Below are 19,221 nucleotides of genomic sequence, written 5' to 3'. Positions count from 1 at the left end.
GCCACCCAGGCGCCCCCCCCCTTTTTTTTTTTTTTATCATTTTTATTGTTAACATCAGTGTGAAAGGACTGGCCAACACAATTATTTAAAATTTTGGAAATCAAAATTAACACTGTTTGAAGATGGGAAAGTCAAAAGAATTAAACTAATAAAAAACATAAGGATGTTAGGTTAGATACGATAGCCTTTTAGAAAGTAAGCATATACATGTAGGTAGTTTCCTATAGTTAAATAGCATTGAATTTATAACAGAATTAAATATTTCAGTTATAATAGCACAAATTGTTATAAACACTGAAGAACTCAAGGAACATTGTTCCCATACCTTTTTCCTGAGGGAACTACTAGGACACAGCCTTTAGACAACAGAAGTTACTAGAGACATCACCTTAAGAATAGTGCTGATCGGGGCGCCTGGGTGGCGCAGGCGTTAAGCGTCTGCCTTCGGCTCAGGGCGTGATCCCGGCATTCTGGGATCGAGCCCCACATCAGGCTTCTCCGCTAGGAGCCTGCTTCTTCCTCTCCCACTCCCCCTGCTCGTGTTCCCTCTCTCGCTGGCTGTCTCTCTCTGTCAAATAAATAAATAAAATCTTAAAAAAAAAAAAAGAATAGTGCTGACCACCAATTATAGGTACCTTATAAAACAAAGACACCATATAGGTTAAAGTAGAGAGAATTAGTGCAATTGCCATATATTCTGACATGATGGATGCAGCCTAATGATTGAAAATGAGAGATAACAGCAATAGTGTATGCAAAAAATTGAAGTGTTTTTAGCAATAATAATTGGTCTTAGTACCATTATATTGATACTGTCGTGTTTGTAATGTGGGATAGGGTGCATGAATAGTGATTAAATGTTTTAATTCTGTCATCCTATGTTCTTGAGAATGAAGATTCTCAATGTGGAACAAAGATGTGATATGGAAGAGATTTAAAAAGCTTGCACTCCTAAATTTGCATTGGAAATATTTGTATGAACTCTCAAGTTTCATATACACTTTTCACAACTGTGTTGAAAATTCTTAGAAACAATGATCCATTCAGTGGCAATGGCATTCCCTAGGACCCAGGTTTTGGTTTTGATATACCATTTCCTACTTTCAGAAGCTTGAGTTTCTTGGAAAAATGATTGATTCTTGTCCTGGGGCAGGGGATGTGGAAGATGAGACTAGGACATCAGGACAAATCAGAGCAAACAAGATATCAAAATCTAGTAGGGTTATGTCAGAAGGATACAGTGGCCAACGTGATGGAACTCACACTGGCTAAAGCTGAGAGAGTTTGAGTTTCACTGAGGATAAGGCTTGTAATGGATTGAAACACGTCAAATATACTTAAATCCATGAATTTATAAACACATTTAAACATAAAACCAGTTGGTCCCATTGTGAAGATGAGAGGTAGCCAGTTTATTACCTTGAAAATCTAACATGTATCTTGCTTTTTGTGTGTAAGCAACAGATACTAGCTGAGAATTACAGTTACTACAGTTAAATGAATGAACAAAAAAACTGATCAAATTAGAACATCACCATTGTTTGCCCTGAATGAATTAATGGATGTAGGCATTGAACACTCAATGCGGATACCATAAAAAAAAAGAGCAAAAGCCAGAAAATATTTACATCCAATGAAAAATTCAGTTCCCGCTATGGTCTTGCCAAATAGATCAAATCTGATTTTGATCAAGCCCCTGAATTCAGCTGATGATTATCAAGCAACGCAAAGAACAGAACAACCTTTTTAAACACAGCATCAATAAGTAATACTCAGACTGTGGAAAACACTACGGTTCCAACAACCGAGGTTTTGCAACAGATAAATGTTACGGGAAAGAGGGATAGAATAAGCAAGACTAAAATCTGAAAACACACAAACCAAACGCTAACCAGCCTACTCCCCAACACCAGCAGCATTCAAACAAAGGAGAGGATTTATGACCAGCATGCTATGTAGCCTGACATTTCCAAGTGCCTGCAAAGCTTAGCTTGGTGCCTTTCCATGCATGTCACTTCTCATTCCTCTCTCCTTTGAATCTCTATAAGGAGAGAGGTTGGTAAATCTGAACCTGTTAAATGATCCATAATTACCCTCAACTTGTAAGAGTGGCACTAGGATAGACAAAGAATTTAGCCCAGCTGCAGTGGAGAAAATTTTCCAAGGAAAGAAACCCCTTTCTGAAGATCATGTGCCATCGAAGACGTGAGAAGACCAGTAGAGTACACAGTATGATGCGAAAATGGAACAGGAAGAAACTGTACTTCTTTTCTTCCCCCTTGCTTTTCTAAATATCAGGAACATAGGGGAGAGGAAATTAAAGAGAAATCAAATACTTCAAGATCTGCTAAGTGAGTCGGGCCACCCAGAGAGCGCACATGGCATCTCCTTCCCCATCTTTGAAGACCAAAAACTGGGGCCAGCTTGCAGCTCTTACTCATTCATCATTTTCCGCATGGTATGTAGAAATGCCTCCAGTGGCGCCATTGAGCTTGGCCAGGAGAACCAAGTGGTCTGTGTGATGGAAGTAAAAAGCCTTTAGGGTTTGAAGCTGAATTCAGAGGAGAACCAGATGCCCGAGAGCTGCATCTTCCTGGAGTAAAAATCCATCCCCTACAGAAAAGTCAGAAGAGCCAAGGTCTGCCATCCAAAGAATAGTAAGTCCCATGTCCCCAGAAGAGTACAAACCAACCCTCCTCAAATCCAGGGGCTCAGGACAACTTAGTGTTTAAATCATGTTCCTTAGCAAAAACAAGGCAAATGGTGTCGAGAAACATTTGTTTGTGCTGTATCAGTAAAAGTAAAATCTCTGGGAGGGCCAGAGAAAATAAAGGAGGCTCTAAACGTGTCAAGGAAACTGCTCTAGGATGCTGGAAAAGATTGTGACTGTGCTGTGCATGCACAAATATCGGTAACGTTATTTCTGGTAATTTTGAAAGGTAGAAAATGTGCCTAGTAAGTTGTTGCACCAGAATAAAGACATCTTCATGCAGATTGCTGCACGTGTCATCAGGTCCCTCCTAACTGTATGTTTAAGGCACTACAGTAAGACGAATGGATCCAGAAAAGTTAAAATCCTGGGGAAAAGATCAAACCCAACACACAACCACAAAGATATGACCTCGGAGTAAAGATCAAAGCAAGAGTGCTGTAGTATGGTCCTATGTTAAGTCTTCAGAAATAGTTAAGAGAGGGCTTAGCAGAACCTCTCAGCTGGGCAGAACAGCTGCCAGTGTGAGGGCATTGTCCTCGCACAGCCTTACCTATGCATGGAAGTAGTGACAGAGTCTAGGATGACCTCTGTCTTGTCGTTGAAGGTTTGTATCTAAGAGGCCAGTCACTCATCTTTTTGGTTCACATGTCTTCAGAGCAAGAGGAGCTGCATCCAAGTAAACCCTTCTGCATCTGGAGATGATTTAGGAGACATAGTCTTTTAATTTAAGCCTGATCCTCATGCTGGAATGAGAGGAGGCTTTGGCATCTTGGAAGAGAAGTGAAGATTTGGAAACCATATATTGGAGGCTGGTTACAAGTGTCCAAACACAAGTCCCCTTGAAGCACATCTTGTATGCAGGTCCCTGTGCATCCCCTCCTCCCTGAATTTGGGCTGTCTCCCTGACCCTAGTGGTCACATGATGCTGTGCTCCTCCATGCCTGAGTCTCGGGTAGGTGTGGAAGATTTACTGCTGTGATTTCACAGTCCCTGAGCCACCACGTACGAAATCGAGCTTCCCTGCTGACAGGACCACAGTGAGACCTTGAGATTCAGGAAGAGGCTCTGAGACCATATGGGAATCCCAGATGTCTGGACATCCCAGCAGAGATCAGCCTTCTAAGGATCCCTGACAAGCTGTCAGAAATAGGTCTAAACCATTTTAAGTGTTACATTCCAGTCAGGCTCTTTCAGATAGCTTTGGCTTCAGCCAATATCACCTTGAGGAAAAACTACTGACTTGGCCCAACTGACTCACACAATCATGAGAGAGAATAAAATCATCGTTTTAAGAAAATACGAAGTGTTAGGATAGATTGTAACATAGCAGTGAAAAAGCAATACTAACATCGACTATAATCACAAGCAGATTACATAATATGAACTGAAGGCACTACCATATCTGTTTGTAAGTAGCCTAGCAGATGCTGTTCCCTCTGTGAACTACTCTCTGCTTTGAGCAGGAAAAGCCTACTTGCCAGTAGTGTGCTGAAGCCTAACCTGACTTCCCCTAGAGAGAAGCGACTTCCCCCTGTGCCTCTGTCATTCCATTGTGATACACGTAGCCAGGTCGCCAGGGAGATAGGTAGGTAGGTAGGTCGGCAAATAGACAGGTGACCTAGGTGGGTGGTTAGTAGATCTAATGAGATCACAGTGATCTGCATAGAAGTCTGGCATGGTGTGCTAAAGAACTTTTGTTAACTGAATGAGTAAACTTTGTTTCCAGACTTGTGTAGAACCTTTACGTGGATTTTGTAAGGAAGAATCGTGAAACCTACATTGTGGAATCACTCGCTATCAAATACGTGTTGTAAGTGTAGTAAATATCCCATCCATCCAACTTTTATATCTAATTATTGAAATCCGTTAGTTTTAAACATCCCTTTTAGTTGTTTTTGGAAGAATATTCTGGAATATGGCAACCATAAATTTTCTTAACATCTTCTGCAGCCAGAGCGCTGACTCCTGATCTGTTCTCCTCTTCCTGTGTCCTGGCCAACTACAATTTATTGCTTAAGAAATAACAAAGTTAAGCCTTATAACATTGAAATATTTCAGTAACAAATTGCAAGAAATAACAAAAAGGAGACAGTAAACATCATCTGCTTGTCTCTGGCTCCTTTGCATTTGCAAAAGTAAAAATCCGACATTTAGGGCGCCTGGCTGCCTCCATCGAGAGAGCATGTGACTCTTGATCTTGGGGTTATGAGTTTGAGCCCCATGTTGGGCATAGAGTTTACTTAATATAAAAAAAATTCCAACGTTTTCCATCTAAGCAGGATCATCATTTAAAAACAAAAATAGGGGCGCCTGGCTGGCTCAGTTGGTGAGGCATGCAGTTCTTGATCTAAGACCATGAGTTCAAGCCCCATGTTGGGCGTGGAACCTACTAAGAAAAATAAATACAGTGGAAAATTTTTGGCCCCTTAAATAAATATGCTTGAATAGTCATATACTAATTATGCAGATTGTAGTTCTCAGTAAAATTTCATCAGCATTTTGGGTCATTCTGTATTTATTGGATCCCCGGAAAAGAAGACTTTTATTCCCCGAGGAGGATTCAAAATATAAATCAGGTGAAAACACTGATCCGTTCACTCACAGGACCTCAGGATATATGAGCGTTGGAAGGGAAGTTGGACGCTTTCTAGATTACATTCACAGCACTGTTTGGTGCTTCCTATTACATCCCTGGTACACGGGCACCCAGCTGTGTTTGAACAGCTTCAGGAATGAGGACCTTCAAAGTCCTAGAAAACTGTCATTCTGAGTGGCTGAAAAATGGAGCTGTCTACAAAGATATGAATAATTGGTATTTGAAAAAGAGTATCCTGCCTTATGGTTTTCAGGCACAAATACATCAGGAAGTAAATGTTGTGAACATCATGTAAATTCAAATTAAATTATTTGAAGTTCATAATGGCTACAACAAGAGGGTCAGTACTAATCCAACACCAGTAGTGGAATCTTTCTGATATTTGGAAAAGTTCAAGAGACCATTCAAGCAATGAAATGGTTGATAACTTAGTAAATTCTTTGTAGATAAGTCAGCTGAAAACCACACCAAGAAAACAGATCTAAAGATGGAAAATAAGAGAAGTGAATGTTATAGGAAAGATAAAAAGTTACCATGCCGTTGGGTTACAAAGACAATGGATGTGGAGTTCAATTTGTTGCATAAAGATACTCAGTTAGAGGCTTTTAGGGATATAGGAAGGATTTCAGAGTCTTAACACAGAAATACCTTAAGCATGTTCCCGTCTGAAAACCTGAAAAGAGATGAAATCTTTACAGAAGTTTTTCATTAAAAAAAAAAAAAAATCCAAAACCTTATATACATCTCTGTCCCCACCATAACATACGCTTTCCTTAGCTCTGAGGCAGGGGTATACCATGTACTCAGGAAATGTTTGCTGAAAGAAAGAATGAAAATGGGACTTTTCCTAATGGTACCCTGAGTATAGGTAAAATGAAGATAAAATAATAAATGAACTGAATTAAAGAGGTTGGCCATGTGATCATTGTACATTTTTGGAAGTGATGGTCTTTGCTGGAATATTCTACACACGGTATATTGGTGTTCCTAAGAAGGCAAATTGGGGGACAGATTTGAAATTAAGGATGTCTGCTGTCACAGAGTTCTTTGTTCCAGCTTGGTGCCGCTAAACCATAGTGTCTCTTTGGTTTTCAGGTATTACTGGAGACACTTAAAAATCGTACTGCATTCTTCAGTGTTTATGTAAAACTTACATAAGTTATCATGTTATAAATTCATTTCTTGGCCTCTTAGTTATTTCCTGTTACTTTAGTTTTCAGACAAGATGAAATTCAATCACTTAAAAAGACATTTACAACCAGGCCACTGCACAAACCCCAAATTCTGAAATTACTTTTCTTCCTGGCTTCTGTGGAAACATATGTCAAGTTCATTCTTTCATGTATGTCCAGAAGTATGATCAGGATGTTAGGATTGTTTTTGGCCAGTCTGTAGAAGCTCCTAGTGGTAGCTGGGAGGTATGGGTGCTGTGTAGACCGCGCACTTTGTACACTAACTAGCCAGGTAGGAAGAGAGCACTTAATCCTCACCCAAGCCAGAAAAGAGCACAGCTAATTCAGCGGGGGATACTCTTAGAAGCTGTGATTTTAGCATCACGCACAGTCTACAGATAGAGAATCATCTCCGATGTCTTTGAAGTGCCTCTGTAAGTTGTGCTGGTGACAGATGGGAATATCGAACGTATTCAGAGGAGAATGAAGCTGCATATGGATCAGTTGAACGTATCACGTGGTGTCACTGCTCGGTGTGGGCATCCTGCACTTGATTTGCATACTTAGTTAATATGCAACTTGAATATAGGCTATTGATTCTTTTAAAGCATTTGAATATGTAACGAGTGGCAGAAATAGAGGGTTCAAGATAGCAAAGAGGGTTTGAAAACCTTTATCCTGGATGACTGCACTCCATCCTCCATTTTCATGCCTCATTTTTGGGGGCATCATCTGCTTGTGTTGTTAAAACGTACACACAGGAAGTTGAATTTTCCATTTGAATTTTTGATTTCCAGCCCCAAACTAGAAACTGTCGAAAATCCATGAATAGAAAAATAAATTCTCTTGTATTCATGGATGTATACCATGGGTAATTATAGTGAACACTTTAAAACATGCATCACATGCATGAATCCAATCAGTCTGATAATAAGCACAGAAGAATGTATCGATTAGACAGCAGGAATCACCTGACCCAGTGCATTCCGAAGATGGGCGTACGTGGGTCATGTGAGAGCACTGACCCTTGAGTTGTGCGGGAGGTATCGGGCATGGAATGTTAGGGTGTGGGAGAGACAGGCAAGCAAGGTGCTGTGGTCTCTCCAGCTGTGATCATTCCGAATCTTTGGGCCAGCTGCCCCTGTGCATCACTCTCACTAGGGACCAGTCCAACCGGCATGGAGCACGGGGAGCCCCGTCTCTTCTCTGTGTGCCCGGGAGCTCAAGAGTGTCATAGGCAGTCCCCTCAGAAGGAAGCTATGACATTACTACACCAGCGTTTGGATGAAAATGTGGTCCTAAAGCTCACCTGTTGAACCTGCTATGTCTATCACAGACCTGTCAACCTTGCTAGGACCTCTTAAAAATCTGTACAGGGATGTGTAAGTGATCCATAGCTGTTTGCAAGTTCATTGCTTCGGATTGTCTCAACTCACCATTGCAAAACTGTTCTCAGACTATTACGTACCGTGCCAGGCCAATGACTTCGCTTCTTGTTTTGCATTTTCTTCCTAGGGTGTCTGCATGTGTGAAATATGGCCACTGAAAGCAAACAAAGAGATGATCTCCACACGCACCCTTTGTCAGGTAAGGAAGCTTATATACGGAGAGCTTGCAGCAACAATCCCAAAACGCAGGGTTGTTGATGGCACAAGGTGGCTCACACTGTCTGCAGGCGTTAAATGGCCAGAGGTGTATTCATTAATGCCTGTATGTTTGTTCTTCTGTTATAAAGCTGCAGGCTTCATGGGTCTGTTTTGTTAATGATATCCAAATGAGATTCTTCAAAGATTTTCATTAAGTTCAAGTTACACCCAACTCGCACTAATATTTTTCAGTGTCAAAAGCTATAGAATATTTAAATTTAAAAACATCAGAATTCTAACCTGCTTAAAACACAATTCTTAATTTGTTGTGATTTTTAAATATTGTCTTAGAGTTAACGTTTTCTTGTTAGAAATTACGCTCTTCATAAGGTGTTTTAGTATGCGTTCTTGTTTAACACTTTTTCACCATCATTTTCCACAATCCCAAATGTGCTTCAGAATTATAAATTGTTAAGTTCATGGTTGTCTTTTGGTCGAAATACCAAAACCTTGTCTACTAATCTCTTTTGTGGGCATTTCACAATTTTTACTGCTATGTGTATTTCCTGGAACATAACTAGATTTGTTAATACGGTTTCCTTTTGGTAAAGATTTGGGAAGGAGGTTATTGGGATTAATATTTCGAGAATGAATAAAAACATTGTGATAAAGACACAAGAGCCAGTAGGTCAGGAGAGGCCTTTGGGCAAATTCCATCTCATCCCTGTACCATCGTGGGATCTCAGCAAGTACTGAATCTTTGGAACTTCGGTTTTCTTGTTAGGAAATGAGTGTAGACACAGGAATCTTGTTAGGATGGTCGACAAAATATTCCATCCGGTAGTAAAATATGGCAAGTGCTCAATTAATGATGTTTAATATTTTCTTCATGGGTCTTGAAATATCCTTTTCCAAAGTATTATGATATATCCCTTTCCCACCATCTGCCTGGGGTACATCTCTTTTTAACGTATGTGGTTTATGTATTGGGCCTACGTTTATACCTTAACTTTGCTCTGATTTTGATTTCTCTAATTTTCTCTGGTTTTGTCCTTCTTAAATGAAGCAAGTAGTTATTATGTTATGGAGAAAAGTAATGGATGAAGAGACAGTCCATCCTATGAATTGATTAAAGCACCAGATAATATTGTAATGAATGTTTATCAGACTTAAATGGCCCACAAGAATCCCCACCTGACGTACCATTTCTCTAGACATGTGAACATAGAATATTGGATCCTAGACATGGAGAACCCAGGGGCAAAAAGGGCATTGAAAGCCCAGAGCATCTGAGGAGATACTTGGGGATTCTCCCCTTGCTTTTGAAGAGAGCCGCAGATAGCGTAGTGCTGGGCGGCGCTGTACTGCCTGCATTCTGAGGTTTCGAGATCAGCCATGGCTGTTTCAGGAGCCATGGCTCAGCTTTGTGAACCTCTCTCGGGAGTTACAGGAACAGTAGACGATGATGATGTACTGCATGGGACTGTGTGCTGCTTGAACTCAGAGCCACCATTCCTGGTGATTTTTTTAAGTTTTAATTTTTTTTAAGGGCAGCTTTAGGTTTATAACAAGATTGGGAGGGAGGTGCAGAGGTTTGTCCTATAGCTCCTGCTCCGTCACACGTAGACGGCCTTCCCCATAATCAGCATCCCTTACCAGAATTGTACATTTTTTACCAAAGATGTGCCCACGTTGACCCATTGTGACCACCCAACCCCCACATCTTACCACAGAGTTCACTATTGCGGTTGTACGTTCGGCGCTTTTGGACATAGAATGGCATGTGTCCACCATTACAGTGTCATACAGAGTAGCTTCACTGCCCTAGAAATCCTCTGTGCCCTGCCTGTCCAACTGCTCCACTCCCTAACCTAATGCTTGGGAAAGAACAACGTTTGTTTCATTAAAAGTCACACATGATAATGAAAAACAGAAACAGAGCAGAATCGGAAATGCATCCATGCCCTTGACATTTTTAGAGACAGTTCCTACTTTCTCCTCTCTTCTGTATATGCACAGGCGCTGAACCCACGGGCCCATGTTTGCACATCGTGTGGTCACAGCCATGCCTGCTTCTCAGAGAAGTGTAACAGTGGCTTTCACGTTAACCGCTAGTGAGTCAAATAATGTCTTCTGTGCAGAAAATATAATGCTAAGCATTTTAATTAGTTATCTTTGTGGTTGTTTCTCTTGATTTATTTTCCTGTGGGAATGTAAGGAAAAATATGCTTATATATTTAGAGATGCATACAGAGTGCAGAGTCACATGTAAATAGGTACTGATTTTACTTTTAAAAGTGTAATTTGTAATCCTTTTCATGGTCCACTGAGGCTATTTTGTATTTTAATATGTCTAATACAATGTGCCCTTTTCACAGAGTCATTTTGTTTTGAAAAGATACAGACTTTAGTACTTTGTAGTAATATAAAGCAGAAAAGTCAGCTTCTCCTTCAATGTGTAAAAGTATACAAATGTTTATGGTGTTAACTTGCAATAAGAAAAAAATATTCTGCCTACAGATGCTTATGAAAACAGTCATTTTTCTTTTCTCGGCAGTGCCTTTTGGGTGGATACGTATTACTGTCATCCTTTAAAAGAATGAAACACAAATTGGAAACTAAGTGAAGAGAAATATATTGCCACAGAAATTGCAAAGGAAGACTTATAACTTGAATATTATGAACAGTGTTGCCAAACCTTATGATTTCTGTATCCATCAGTCTTTCTCTGCACAGTGCATAACCGTGGCTCTCAGACATCTAAGATTAATAGAATTAAGATTGGTAAATTTCCGAAGAATCAACTCTGGAAATCCTCAGATAAGATCATGTGACCAGGATGCATTAACATTAACTGTGTCACTAACTTAAAGATGGTTAAGTAGCTTCTACAAAATATTTTTTTGCTAATACATTTCCAATATGAAGGAGGGAGGAGGAAGTGGAAGCATAAAAAAGACGCCCTTGATCTTTTCAAGTAATATGGGATGCTTGCTTTAATTGTATTATAATGACGCTACGTGCATAAGACTGGGATCAAGTGCTATTCAGATGTTTGAAAATCCAGATAATCTGAAACTGTGCCATTGACGAGAGAGAGGGAAAGTCACCCAATTAAACCAGCAACACACATCGGAACTCCTATAAAAATGCAGCAGTATAAAGGTAATTTTACACGGAGAACAGTGTTCTAAAATCCAGAAAATAATAGTCTTTGGAGGAGATACAGACTAAAATAGGGAAAAAATTGGATTGAACCGTGTTTTTACAAGGTCTTCTATTTGGAAATCAACTTTAGTGATTTGTGGTTGTTTAACTGTATTGATTAAAGAGAATGGCCAATTGATTTGGAAAACGAGTTCAAAAGGGATTCAGTTTCATGAGTTTTTAACCGAATGAGATATTTTTAAACCATTATAATACAATTGAGTCTTAACAACATTATTTGTGTGCCTCATTTCAGCTTTACCGTGTTCTTAGTTAGATGCAATCTTACAATTTGTAAATAGGCCCGATACGGCTATTATGTGATGATGAGTCAATCTCAAGGATCGATTTTAGAGATGGTTTTAGTAATATCCATGGCATTTATAGAGCAGATGAGTATTAAAGGCAGGACATTAAACGTTAGGGCCAGCCTTCATCTGGAAGGCGTAAGAAGGCATAGGTCAATACCAGTGTTCTAGGTACGATGGCTCATGGCCAGCAAATCTTTACGTTCGTTGGACAGTATATCATGTGTCTACAGTGTCAGTAGCTTTGTTGCTTCAGGTCATTTTTTTTCTCTGTCCTGTTGCACAGTAAGGCCAACACAAGACTTGTTTGTAAAAATGCTAGTGTGGGTTCTAACTCCGTGGGTTCTAACAGGGTAGGAAGCTTGTGGGAAATGCCTCTCTGTTTTTTAGAGCTCGTTTTTTAAAGTTGATTTGCATGTGCATCCAGAGCCAAAACTGCTTTGAGTCATAAATAGGATGAGATTCCATGCTTATGTTTCTCTCTCTCCCGTTTCTCTTCGATTAGCAAGAGCTGTTTGAGCTATGAGGCAGAAAGAAACACTTACTTTGCAGTACGTTTTAGAAGTATGTTTGCGCACGGTAGTGCAGAGTTAGAATGCACTCGTGGTGGCTTCTAGAGGTGCATTTTCCCTCAGGAGCGACCCCATTATATCTGGAGAAAATGTTTCAGGCTCCCCCGCTTTAAATTAATACAAGGTGCCTGGGGAACCGCAGAAGGCCCAGGATTGGCTTGGACTCCGCATGTCAACTGGTTGATTTTTCTTTCTTGCAGTGGCCAATATGTGGTTTGGAGCTGCAATGATGGGAAATTTTGGTGATATTAAGAAACCATCATTCTGCTTTGTAACAATCCAGGAATGTATAAATACTCAAAAGCCGAAAACAGTTTAATAATATGTCTGAGAACAAATACTAAAAAGGGGCATCTTGTCTCTGTTGCCTTCAGCTAGTTCTAATGAGTGTACCCAGTGATGCTGAAAGTAATAGTAACATGCAGAAACAGAACGGGAAGGAAGCTGTGAATCGACCACTGACAGGGTATCCCAAAATGACAGCTACCCAAAACCTATGGCCACCCAGCCGCGGACCCGGGTGGTACCAGTCCTGTTCAGGGAGACACCCTCCACAAGCAGCCCTATAAACATATTTGTTCAGCCATTTACTACTTCATGTACGTATTTGCAGATCTGAGAAAGAAAAAACAAATGAAACCCTTTCACTGGATCCTAATATGTGTGTTTTTCTTCTGTGATATTAAATCAGTACATTTTTGTGGGCTCCTGAAAATGCTGTGAGCACCGTGGGCAGCGTGTCCACCCTTAGCTGAGCCATTCCTACTGCCATGGCCACGTGAGCAGGGCATACGCCTCAGAAGACATTGCTTTCTTGGGGTTCTCACGCAGCGTGCCCAGTGTCGCTCATGACGGGCGTGGGAGTTACCCTCCTGCATGGACGCCTTTTTCGTCTTTACTACGCATTCGACTCTGTTGTCCACTTCAGGTTTGACATGTAGTCATCCTGACGTATCGTTCTTGTGCGCAGCGGGCCCTCTTCGGGAATGTCTCACGCTCTTTATGCCTTGTGAGATAAGCACCTGCTTTCTCAAGCATGTACTCAGTTACTTATCATTTGTAGTGGTGTTACGACTTTTATGGAAGCCATTCCATTTTTCTTTTAGTTTAATTGTCATTGTTGTTGTTTTTCCTTAAAGGTCCATGAAGTTTTAGTCCTGATTTGGGATATTTGCTTCCAGGATGGCTTCTCAGATGTTGCTTGCTTGCTTACTTGCTTGCTTGATTCCTTCATCTTTCCTTCCTTTCCTCCCCTCCTTCTTTCCCCCTCCCTTCTTCCCCCCCTCCTTCCCTCCTTCCCTTCCTCCGTCCTTCCTTCCTACCCTTACTTTCCTCCTTTCCTTCTTCCCTCTTCCCTCCTCCTCTCCCTCCCTCCTTCCTTCCCCTCATTCCCTCCGTCCTTCCTTCCATCCCTTCTTTCCTCCCTTCCGTCCTTATTCCCTCCTTCCCTCCCTTCCAGTCCTCTCTCCTGGGTTAGTTCAACCATTTCTTGAAACCCAGACACTCTCTTTTTTATATTTTCCTGAAATATATCTTCCAGTTATGTCATCAAGGAGACTGTGTAGGATATAAATTTTATGAAGCTTGAATATGCTTTTGCTTTCCTTCTTCAGGCTTAATAGTTTGAGTGGACTCATACCATTTTTCCTAAGAACTCTGAGATACTGTTCTTGATGTTATATAACCATGCGCACATGTGACATGCGAAAAGCCAATCTTAATCTCATTCATTTGTAGATAATCTATGCTGATTAGATATTCTGCCCTCTATGAGGTTTATCTCATTCTTGGCATTCTGAAATTTCACAAGGATGTGAGTTCTCATTCATTCATACCACCTTTGACCTAAAACCATGCATTTCTGACTTTATAGGTTTAAAAATAATTTATTCCCTTTTGTTTTCTTTTTTTATAAGCTGGGCTGGTATGATCCAAGCCCTTGATTGAGCACCTAAATCACTAATATCTCAAATTGTAGGTATTTATGTTTTAGTTCTATGTTCTAGGGGTTTCTTACTTTGTCTTCCATCCTTCTAATGAATTATTTCCATCCTTAACATTTTTAATTTGCAAGTGTTCTTTCTGGCTTTCTCATAATTTCATATAAATCTTTTTGTATAAATCTAATTTTTGTCAATGGATGCAAAATTATTTGAATGCTGTTGAGGGCTAGGTCAGTGTGTGTGTGCGTGTGTGTGTGTGTGTATTTGTGTGACATTCTCTTTCCTACATCATCTTTTTCCTTTGAGATCCATCTTATCTTTAAGGTACAGGGTTTTTGGTTTTTTTGTTTTTTCCTTACCTTCTAAGTTCTTACTGATTCATGACTTGGGATTTTCAGAAGATGGGGTTGATTGTACAAAGTGGTTGGTGGGAGTTTCTTCTGCGGTTTTGTAATGTTCCATTTGCCCATTACTTTTCCCCAGTGAATGTGAACGCCATCCAGGTATTCAGATGAGCAATTTGTGGACTCGCAAGGTTTTGTTGGACGGAGGCCTTTCAGGATTGGATTTCGTATCACAGAGTTCCTGAATGATAGAAGAGTACTCTTTACCCTGGGATACCATAACTCAGCCTGGTTATTCATTTTCTCCAGGCACTCTTCCATCTTAGAAAGGCAGGAGCCCTTTGGTGTTTCTTTTGTGCAGGCCTGAGGAAGGCAGCTTGGCACACTGCCTAGGGAATCTCCCTGCTAGTCAGCCTTCATTACCCAGCTCCTTCTCCCATCCTCTAGCCTCTGCTGCTTGTTCTCTGAGTGGGAATATCCTTACGTAATCAAACACATGTTCTGGAAGGGGGTTGCACTGCTCAGTTCCGTACATGAAGAGTCCTTCCAGAAACCTGTAGGAATCTATTGTTCAGATTTGACCTTCTACTTTTCTTACCAATTGCGTGTTCCTTCTTGATGGCTGCTGTTCTTTTTACATGGGCATCTGGGAGGGAGGGAGGACTTCTAGTTGTTCTCCACCACAGCGTGGAACCAGAAGGTACCAAGAGTGTATTTGTGCATCACTAAACTCACAAAAGCCTAATTCCATGACCACACTCCCTTACGTGTAGGGCCGTTTGACGACTCAGACCTGAGACGTGCACAACACAATTTGCACAATAAACCCACACTCCATGAACTTTGTTTTTCTTCTCCCATGAAAGGATTGGATAGACCATCTGTAACATTCCTTCTGTACTAATGTTCCTTATCCTGCCACTGTAACAGAGTACAAGGAAACATTTAAAGTACTAAATAAAATATGCCCTTTTTGAAATTTGATTCACAAACAAAAACAGTTACTAATGATACCCTTTTCCTATGAAATGTTTCCATTTTATATGACATTTACACTAATCACTTATAACTTGACCTTATTTTATTGGAACTAAGTTTCAAAAATGAAAATAGAGCCTTACTTCTGAAAGTGCAGAATATAAAGATACTTTTTGTATGAATTTTAACAAAAATATTTTGATTTTGTGAATAAGAATGCACATCTCAAACACCTGCTTTTTCAGCAGTTTTATTTTAAATCTCATTTGTTTTGTTTATACTTTTTTTCGGGAATGATGGAAATGGACCTTGAGAGTCTGACTAATGGACCTAAGGCAGTAGAATTATGTATTCTTTCTCTTTGAATAAAAGCAGAGCAAGTGCCTTCCAAGGAAGGACTCTTAGATTATGGGGTTTGTATCCATCCTGCACTCGTCAGATTTATTTTACATCTGACCCCTACCGTTTGCCTAAATTAGATTGGAAATTAAGGAGCAAAGGATGCCTGAAGCAAAGGAACAGCACATTTTTGGAAGTTTGAGCAGAACAGCAGAGGAAGCATCAGCTGGGCATTGTGACCCAGGACTCATTGAAGCAGGCTGGGAATCACTGATAGCAATAGTCCTGATCTGAGAAAGAACAATGGAGACTTAATTTGTGAGGTCCATGCCACAGAAAAGCAAGGTGTTTTATATTTCCTTTCATCTCAGTCTTAGGAAGTAGCCACGCTGAGCATGTGGCATTTTTATGCCACTTGAGTCTAATCTTCCTTTACTCTTTTCTTTGTTCCTTTCTTTGAAAAGTCAATGAACAAAGAACAACCACAACAGCAAAAGCTCCGGTCACTTGGTACATGATGCCCTGTAATCTGGCATTCTTTAAATTCTGATGCGTATTATATATGTGTTCTGAGGAGATTCACATCCTTGGGTACTCTTTACTATGTGCACAGATTTATCGTTTTGGGCCATGTGCACAACCGAGGCATTGAACCCACTGCTCGAAGGAATACAAGGGTAAATACAATGTAGATTTTGCCTTCCACAAGCTTCGAAGGGCTACAACACATGCTCGATTGTGAGGCCTAGACTTCCAAGGGCCACATGCTCGTGCAATGGACACTAGAAGTGGAAAAGACACTCAAACTCCGCGAGACGTCTTCGTGTGCTGGGTCTGAACTCCGTGTAAAGAACGGGCACTATCTTGGCGTGTGTTTCAAGTACATACCTGTGCAAAGGCACAACTTACAACATGCTAGAAGAACAGCAAATGCATCCCTTTGGATGGAGCAAACAGTGCATGATGTGAAGAGAAGGGAAATAATGCCAGAAAGGTAGACACCAGACATGTCTTGGAGCATTTGAGTCCCATCAGAAGGGATTTACAGTTAATAAAGTATATAATAATGATTCATGAATAGCTTTTCATTATCAGGATAGCGTGGTCACCGCTGTGTTTCTGGAAGGTGAGCCTAGCAGTGGAGGATAAGAGGGAGCTCAGAGAAGAGACTGCAGGTGAGGAGTGAGGGTGGGCTTATACAAGTTTAAATATAGTGCAGGCTGAAAATCAGAAAGGGATGCATTTGGGAAATGTGTAGATAGTGGAGGAAGTATGACTTGCAACTGTAAGTGAAAAGAGAGACAATTAATCCCCAGATGGCCACTTGCTCTCAAAACAGCAGAGCCTTAGTTTTAATAGAGGACACTGGTATTCGTTTCCTCTCACTGTGTAACTCATTACCACAAATCTGGGGGACTTCAAACACCTTTTTATTAGCTCACCGTTCTGTAGGTCAGAAATCCAGAACCTTCTTGCTGGATTCTCTGCTGAAGGTCTTAGAAAGCTGAGGTCAAGGGCCATGCAAGGGTAGGCTGTGATCTTCGGGCTCTGGAGGAGACTTGGTTTCCAGGCTTGTTCTCATGCGTGAAGAATCCAGCTCCTTGTAGGAGGAAGTCCTTGCTTTATGGCTGGATGTTGGGCAAGGACCACTCTCAGCTGTCCCCACATGTGGCCCACTCTATCTTCAAAGCCAGCCACAATGCGGTGATGCCTTCTCATGCTTGCATATCGGTGACATCCCCTTCTGCTGAGAAAATGCCCTGCTTGTAAAGGACTCCTGTGATAGGATTGGATATACTAGGATAATCCCCCTTTTACTTTCCTCAAAATCGAATGGTCAGTAACCTTACTTCCGTCTTTCAAAAACCCTTTGGCCTTGCATGGGTTGTGAACTCGTGCATTTATGGTTCTGGGGATCCGAGCAGGGGCTCTCTAGGTCAGGCCATCTCACAGCTCCGCCCGCCACAGCATCTCTCAAGGAATCACTCTACTGTGGGAACAGTATATCCGTGACACTTTCTCCTTCACGCCAGCTGTGTCATTGGTTGCCTTTTACATTTTCATTCCAGAGACAAAGGCAAAGGAAAGGCACAGGTGAGGAGATAAAGCGCTGCAATAAGGCAAAGGTGCTATCCTAAAATAGTGCTTTCTTTGAAAAGTGTGGGATGAGCACATATGTTGGGAGTTGGCACAGAATCAAGCTTGTCAGGGGCTGGGAAGATACTCAGAAATGAAGGAATCTGTCACCACTCAGCTCATGCCAACAAAAACGTCAGACCACATCAGCCACGAGGCTACGAACTGGCTTGCCGTGATGTGATAAAAATAGAGAATTATAAATGCAGAAGATTTCAAAACTGGCCAAATCTACAACCTGAGAATTACAAGTGCTTACTTCATGGCTGTGGGATTACAAAAAAAAGGCAGCCATTTGAAATTTGCAACAGTTGCAAATGTGAAATTCTGACTTTTTGGGTGCATGTGGCCATTATAGAGTCTCCTGTCTCCGCGAGATGGATGGAAATGCAGAGACTTCACCTCCATCTGTCTGTAAGTGTGCGGACCGAGCGGCAGAGTCATTGCATTTCACCGAATCTGCATTTTGTCTTTTCATCTCTTGCTGCTCACGCTGAGACAGTGCCGAAGTGAATTCTATTATGGGGCATCAGCTTGGCTCCATATTTAGGAAAGCAAAAGGAATAGAGTCAGAAACGGGATTGATAGTGAATGGAAAGAGAATTTCTAATGGGACTTGTTTTTTCGGATTTTTCTTTACTTTAATACAATAATACCACATTGTAATGTGACTTCTGATATTGGAGCCAATGCTATGAAGACCATGGTCTAACAAGGCAGCCAGTGGGACTCCCCCCGTGACGTCAAGACAAATTAGAAAGCACACATTCTTTGTTTATAATTTGCTTCTATTCTCTTCCCCACCTTTCTCTCTCTCCACATATTCTGCTCTTTTTTTAAAAAATTATCATTTGTTTAGATTTTCTAGGTGTTTTTAAAAATGTTCATGAAATCTTCAGTCTTTGTCACACAGTTATATGAAATCTCTTATAATAAGTTTTTCTTCTGATCAACGTGATTATGTTTATTCAACATATTCCTTCTGGGTCTCAGCCATTTCATAGCAGGCTCTGGCTTTTATGACCCCTGGTTATCGTAATTTCAGACTTCTATACGACTAGCAAGTTCCAATCAGCCCAAGGTATTAAAAATTCCCATTATGATATTAGTAATAGATCTCTTTGTAACTACAGAACTATTATTTGTGTTCTTAAACGTAGCTTACTGAAAACTAAATATGTGTAAAGACTGAAACACTAAAGTCATGGGAACATGAAAGACACCTTTGAGAGTATGAATTTTTTTATGTGGGAGACAAATTTCATAGATAAGTACAGTGAAATTAAGTGTTTTCTTAAATAAGATGTAGTTTCGTGGTCTACTGTCT

General features: G+C 40.7%; 1 long non-coding RNA gene across 2 annotated transcripts in view; it reads left to right on the top strand.

Annotated features, from left to right (window-relative positions):
• Positions 1-19,221, top strand: part of LOC103666319 — a 282,801-nt gene that overhangs the window by 198,762 nt on the left and 64,818 nt on the right. For both annotated transcript variants that reach the window (XR_005835915.1, XR_005835913.1), the window contains exon 3: positions 7,997-8,068. This is a non-coding gene — a long non-coding RNA (uncharacterized LOC103666319). The remainder of the gene's footprint in view (positions 1-7,996; positions 8,069-19,221) is intronic.

Source organism: Ursus maritimus, assembly GCF_017311325.1.
Source record: "Ursus maritimus isolate PB19 chromosome X unlocalized genomic scaffold, ASM1731132v1 scaffold_X1, whole genome shotgun sequence".
NCBI lineage: Eukaryota > Metazoa > Chordata > Mammalia > Carnivora > Ursidae > Ursus > Ursus maritimus.
The sequence above is the reverse complement of the archived record's forward strand: the minus strand, read 5'-3'. Positions and strand labels throughout refer to the sequence as shown.